The sequence below is a fragment of the Triticum dicoccoides genome, chromosome 5B (genome assembly GCF_002162155.2).
Source record: "Triticum dicoccoides isolate Atlit2015 ecotype Zavitan chromosome 5B, WEW_v2.0, whole genome shotgun sequence".
Lineage (NCBI taxonomy): Eukaryota > Viridiplantae > Streptophyta > Magnoliopsida > Poales > Poaceae > Triticum > Triticum dicoccoides.
Window position 1 is genome coordinate 154,175,898 of NC_041389.1, and position 6,730 is coordinate 154,182,627.

The window sequence follows — 6,730 nt, forward strand, 5'->3', positions numbered from 1 at the left end:
GTGCCCGTGCCCTGTTTTGGGCCTGGCCCAACAGCGCTCGGCACCGTGTGTGGCCCAGGCCCGGGGGCTCCTGTCGGTGTACTAGAGTAGGGGTACCCTAGTATCCCGAACTTGTGCACGGGCAGTCGCAGCACCCCGCGGCAGGGCTTGCCGGGTGACCGCCAAGGTCCTCCGTGGTTCCTTTGGAACCATTCAAGAACAAAGTATTCAAGACAAGGAGACAAGGCCCCGGCAAGAGGAGCTTGCCGGGAAGCCATTCAAGAACAAAGTATTCAAGCCAAGGAGACAAGGCCCCGGCAAGAGGAGCTTGCCGGGAAGGCCAACCAGGGCATCTCAAGGAACTTGCCGCGACGCACCGCGCGTCCCGGCGAGGCCCGGTGAGCGACAAGCTTCCGGGCGCGACAAGACAACGACCGCGGCAAGGCGCTTGCTGCGACAAGCTACCACTCTGTACCCGCGCTCCAGCACATCCACCAACGTGTCGCCCTGGGGCCTTTCCAGGCGCGCGTGGCAGGAGACTGTGCAGCCAGCGGTGCGCGGTGGCAAGCGGCGCTGACATCAAGGATGTACAAAGACTTGCGGTTGCGTGGCTGCTCTCAGCAGGTTTATCTCTAGATCTGCTGAGCGCGCCTTGCCATTTTTCAAAATATTGAAAAAGGCAGGTCCAATGAAATGGACTCCGGAAGCGGTAGCTGCACTGCAGGACTTAAAGAGATACCTGTCCTCCACTCCAACACTTGTCGCACCTAAGCCACAAGAGAAGTTGCTGCTATATATAGCGGCAACCAATCAAGTGGTTAGTGCTGCGTTAGTGGCGGAGAGGGAGGAAGATGATGAGCCGGCAACCACGGCAGATGCATCCAGCGACAAGCAAGGAACTTCACCGATAAGCTTTGGTCCCGACAAAGATGGATCTGCGCAGGCGAGTAAGGAGATGCAGAAGAGAATGGTGCAGCACCCAGTTTACTTTGTCAGTTCCCTTCTGCAGGGGGCTAGGTCAAGGTACTCTGGCGTGCAGAAATTGCTTTTCGGCCTTCTCATGGCCTCGAGAAAGCTGCGCCATTACTTCCAAGCACATGAGATCACAGTTGTCACTCGTTTTCCGCTGAAGAGGATACTGCAAAATCCAGAAGCAACAGGCAGGATTGTCGAGTGGGCACTGGAACTGTCAAGCTTTGGCCTCAAGTTTGAGAGCACTTCAACTATCCAAAGCAGAGCATTGGCAGAGTTCATAGCAGAGTGGACGCCAACACAAGATGAAGAAATTCCAGAAACAAGCATCCCCGTCAAGGAGGCAAGCAAAGAGTGGCTGATGTACTTTGATGGTGCCTCCTCGCTGCAAGGCGTCGGTGCGGGCGTGCTAGTTGTTGCACCCACCGGAGAGCACCTCAAGTCCGTAGTCCAGATGCACTTTCCCAAGGAGCAAGAAACGAACTATACCGCAGAGTATGAAGGTTTGCTTGCCGGTCTCAGGATCGCAGCGGACCTTGGGATCAAGAAGCTCATTGTCAGGGGTGACTCACAGCTTGTCGTCCACCAAGTGAACAAGAATTATCAGAGTCCGTTGATGGAAGCTTACGTTGATGAAGTGAGAAAGCTAGAACAGCACTTTGACGGCCTACAGATAGAACATGTTCCAAGAGCTCAGAACGACATTGCTGACGGCCTGTCAAAGTGCGCCGCACTTAAGTTACCTGTGGAACCAGGGATCTTTGTGCTCAAGCTGAATCAACCGTCTGTAATGCCATCAACTGGACAGAGCAAGAAGAGGAAGTTGATTTCTGGTGACTATTTTCCGGCAGAGCTTCCCGAAGCCGCCGCCAAGAAGGTCCCCAAGATCAACACTAAGAGTGCTGAGGAGCAGTCTGCTCCGGCAAGCCCTAGGGTTTGTTCCGGTGAAGCAGACGCTCCCGACAAGTTTTGCTCCGGCAAGCTTGCCGGGGAACATCAAGCTCCGGCTGAGCCACAGGTTCTTGCCATAGAAGCGGATGTTCCCGCAGCAGCAAATGTGCCTTTAGTCCTTGTTGTCGAGCCGCAAGCTCCAGCATGGGCACAACAAATTGTCCATTTCCTTCAAACAGGAGAACTTCCCGAAGAGCAAGAAAAAGCAGAAAGAGTAGCCCGGCAGTCAAGTATGTACAAGTTTGTCGACGACACACTGTACAGAAGAAGACTCAACGGTGTGAATTTGAAGTGTATCCACCGGGAAGACGGACAAAAGCTGTTGGCAGAGATACATGGAGGCATATGTGGTCACCACATTGGCGCAAGAGCACTTGCCGGCAAAGCATTCCAGCAAGGTTTCTTTTGGCCGACAGCCCTCCAGGATGCAACTGCACAAGTAACCAAGTGTGAAGCGTGCCAGTTCCATTCCAAGCAGATACACCAGCCAGCTCAAGCTCTCCAGACGATCCCTTTATCCTGGCCATTTTCGGTCTGGGGGCTCGACATCCTCGACCCCTTTCCCCGAGCTGCCGGGGGCTTTGAATACTTGTACGTTGCAATCGACAAGTTCACAAAGTGGCCGGAAGTGGAACCAGTGAGGAAGGTGACAGCACAGTCAGCAGTAAAGTTCTTCAGGTCGATTCTTTGCCGTTTCGGGATCCCTAACAGGATCATCACCAACAACGGCACACAATTCACGAGCCGCACCTTCATGCAGTACGTCCAAGATCTTGGCGCCAAGGTCTGCTTCGCTTCTGTTGCTCATCCGAGAAGCAACGGTCAAGCGGAGAGGGCGAATGCTGAAGTGCTGCGCGGGCTCAAGACCAGGACTTTTGACAGGTTGCGCAAGTGCGGAAAGAACTGGATTGAGGAGCTGCCGGTGGTTCTTTGGTCGATCAGGACGACGCCAAATCGAGCCACTGCCCAGACACCTTTCGCTCTAGTCTATGGAGCAGAGGCAGTTCTCCCCACGGAACTCGTATACGGGTCACCTCGAGTGCTCGCTTATGATGAGCTTGAGCAAGAGCAGCTGCGACAAGATGACGCACTGCTCCTTGAGGAAGACCGTCTTCAGGCCGCTGTACGAGCTGCTCGATACCAGCAAGCTTTGAGCCGCTACCATAGCCGCAAAGTTAATGCCCGAAGTTTCGAGGAAGGCGACCTTGTTCTTCGGCGCGTTCAGTCCGCCAAGAATTCCAACAAGTTGACGCCGAGGTGGGAAGGCCCTTAGCGGGTGAAACGAGTCACTAGGCCTGGCACTGTCCGCCTTGAGACCGAAGATGGCATTCCGGTGAGCAACTCCTGGAACATTGAGCATCTTCGTAAGTTTTACCCGTAGGGCGCGGTTGTCGTAACCCGTTCCGGCAACCACCTTTTGTACAAGTCTTGCCGATGCTGCATGTAATCCTTCGTACAAAGCCGGGCGCAGACCCCGTGCATAAATAAAGCTCATGTGCTCCGCACATCTTGTCAATTTCATGCTTTCTATTTTTTGCATGTGTTATCTGACACTTTGTGCAGCGCCTACTCCAGGTAAGCAATAACGAGCCGTAAGGCTCCATATCTTTATTTTCTCTTCTTTCTCTTTCTCGAAGAAGGGAAGGTTCCCTCGCCCACAAGTTTGCCGGGGGGAAAGGAGAAGATAATGGTGTGGAGCAGGCGTCGTTCAAGAAAGCTTCGCCTTGCCGGGAAGGAAACGACAGAAAAGCTAAGTTGCCAAAGTTTGAGCAAGCAGTTTTAAAATTTTTAAGTTATCCTCCTTGAACGACCGTGCTTTGTATGGAAAACCTGTGCGCGGAGGAACCAACTCGTAGCTAGTTGCGCCCTTACTTTGTTTCGAGTCCGCTCAACAATTTAAGTGAGCTGCGACTAGTTGAGACAAGGTTTCTTGTCGGTAGTGGCACCGCCAGCAGGCTGTTGATGTCCCGCACTCAGCGCTCGCGGCTAAGGTGCCTGCGCCGACAAGTTCCCTAAAAGCGTAGGGCAAAACATACAAAGGAAGGAATCAAGTAAAGGAAGTAACACAGCAATCGCTACCCAAAATAGATTTATATTACAAGATAGCTTGTCGCAGCTCTAACAGATTGTTCTCATAACATGATCAGCAGCGACAAGGAAAAGAGAAAACGGGCGGCCTAATCTACGCGATCGCCCTCAACTCTCTTGATCCTACTCACCTTATCCACAATGGGTGCAACAAGGGTCTTGAGCGCTTCCGGATCAGCATCCGGCGGCAAGGACCTGAGGAAGTTGGTGAGGTTCAGGCCTGGGTTGCGGAAGGCCACCTTCACCAGCACCTTTTGAAGAGCTCCCGCGTAGATCTTGCGCGACTCGTCGGCCAGCTGCTTCGGGATCCTCTCCCGGAGTCGCTGGAGGGTCGTCGCCATGCCTTTGAAGAACAAGCTGAGCTTGGCGCTGGGTTGGAGGTGCTCATCAGAGGAATACCCGAGATCCTCCATCCCCAGCTGCGCCAGCTCCCCGTCGATGGCGGCGGCAACATCCACAAGACCCTCCGTCCAGTGCTCCACATTCTCCCTAAAAGTGTTCTGGGCAGCGGCAACACTCGCCAGCAGCGCCTCGTCGGCCTTGATCTTCTCCTTCAAGGCCGTCTCCTGCTCCCTGGCGCCGTCCAGCGTCTGAGTCAAAGTAGTCAGCTTCATCTCGAGATCTGCGTTGGAGTCCTTGGCGGTGCTAAGCTCCTTGCTCCTCTCGGTGAGACGACCCTGCAGCTCGCCGTGAGCGGTGGCGTCCTTCTCGCGCTCACGCTTGAGCGCAGCAAGCTCCTCGCCGCTCGCCTTGAGATCGGCCTCCAACTGCGCCACCTTCGTCTCCAGCTCCTTCTTGGCAGCCTCGGCAGCTGCGGCATCATCCTTTGCTTCCTTGAGAGCCCCGCCAAATGTTTGCTCGCGCGCGGCAAGCTCCTCCTCGTGGCTGTCAAGGTTGACCTTCCGCTACGCCAACTCGCCTTCCTGCGCAGATAGCTTCTCGGCAACAAGCCGCTGTTGCTCTTCAGCTTCAGCCTTCTCGAGGACGAAGGCTTTCCGCTCCTCGGCGAGTTGCACCCGCTCCTCTGCCAAGGACCGGAGAGCTTCCTGGCGAAGACCCCGGAGCTCCTCCGCGCGCTTCTCGATTTCAACCCCCGCCTTCGTGACAAGCGCTTCTCGGGATTCCCAGCTTGGCCTGTCGGGCGCGGTAGAGCAACAATAGCTTCAGCAGCAACCGCTCCTCCTCAGGCTCGCCGCTGCTGCTGCTCGGCGCGTCGACCAACGTCAGCCCAGCGGAGGCGAGCACCTCTCCATCCAGGATTTCTCCTTCGACCGGCGCCCTGGAGCTTGACGCCCACGGGAGGTAGATGAAGATGCCATCGCCGGCCTTGAAGTAGGCGCCGGGCTGGGGCTCTTCGGAGCCTGATGCTGCAGCAGCGGCGGAGGGATCGGCGGTCGGCGTAGCGCCTGGCGCTCCTACGGCCTCAGGGCCGTCAGTGCGATCGCCGGACCCCTCGCCAGCTTCTGCGGCGGCAGCTTTGGCGGCCTCTTCGCCGGTGCGATCATCAGCGCCGGCTCCTTCTTTGGTGGCAGTGGCGTCGTCATTGTTGTTGCGCGCGTTCTCCTCACCGGCGACTTCGGTTTCCATTGGCTCCGCGGCAGATGGATCTGGCGACCGGAAAAGGGGAGAAAAAGTCAAGCAAATATTCAAAAAGAAAATCAGAAGAAGAAGAACCCAAGGGAAGTTTTCAAGCAAGAGGATTACCTGTACTAGGATCTGCAGTCGTGGTCTCAACCACCGGAGGGTCGCTGGTGCTGTCTCTTGCCGGAGAACTGTCCCTTGCCGGAGAATTCTCCCTTGCCGGAGAACGCGCCCTTGCCGGGGAATCCTCCCTTGGCGGTGTAGTCGAAGCAGATGGCATTTCGGGAGCGGCTTCCGGGCACTCCTGGTGAGGCTGCTCTGCTCCTACACAAACCAACAATCAAATGTCAGCAAAGAAAGAGCACCCATGCGCGCCTAACAGCAGGAAGTAAACCATATACTTACGCTAGGGGCTGCGCTGGGGGCTGCTTTGGAGAATAATTGCCGGGTCCGGCAAGGTGGTCTCGGACACATCCCCTCCTGTCGCGGTGGGTTCGTCCTCGATGACAATCACCGGGGCCTTGGCTCTCTTCGCCGCTCTCTAGGCCAGCGTCCTGAAAAGGAATGGGTTCGGAGTAAAGCAAATCAGATACAAGACAAAATAGCAAGAATTGAAGAACTACAAGTACAACAAAGAATCTTACTCTTCTTCTTCCTCGTCGGAGCTAAGTGCGGAGAGATCAAAGTCGGGCTCGCCTCCGGCGCGACGAGGCGGAGGAGTAGGTTCCCTTAGCCGCTTGGCAGGGGCAGAAGCGGTGGACCGAGAAGACCCCGCTCCAGTTGCCGCAGCGGCGTGAGGTGCTCCCGCGGCAACAGTGCTTGCCGCGGTGGAGCGCGTCGCGCGGCGCGGCGGCTGTTGACTCGTCTGCCGCCCCGCTACGTCCCCGGCGTTGCGGAGACGCCTTCTTGGTGGAGCTGGGGGCTCTGCTTGCGGCAAGCTATCTAGAGGTGGGGAAGAGGAGGAGCCAATCCTCCGCGAGTCGCTCGCGCCCTCAGCGGGCTCGCTCGACTCAGCTTCAGACCCGGCAAGCTCTCGCTCGCTGGCAAGCTCTTCTCGCTCGACAAGGCTTGCCGCCTCCGCTGCCTCTGCCTCCTCCATGGTGAACCCAAACTCACCCGCGGCAGCGGCTGCCGCCGCCTCTTCCAGCCTAGTGGCGAT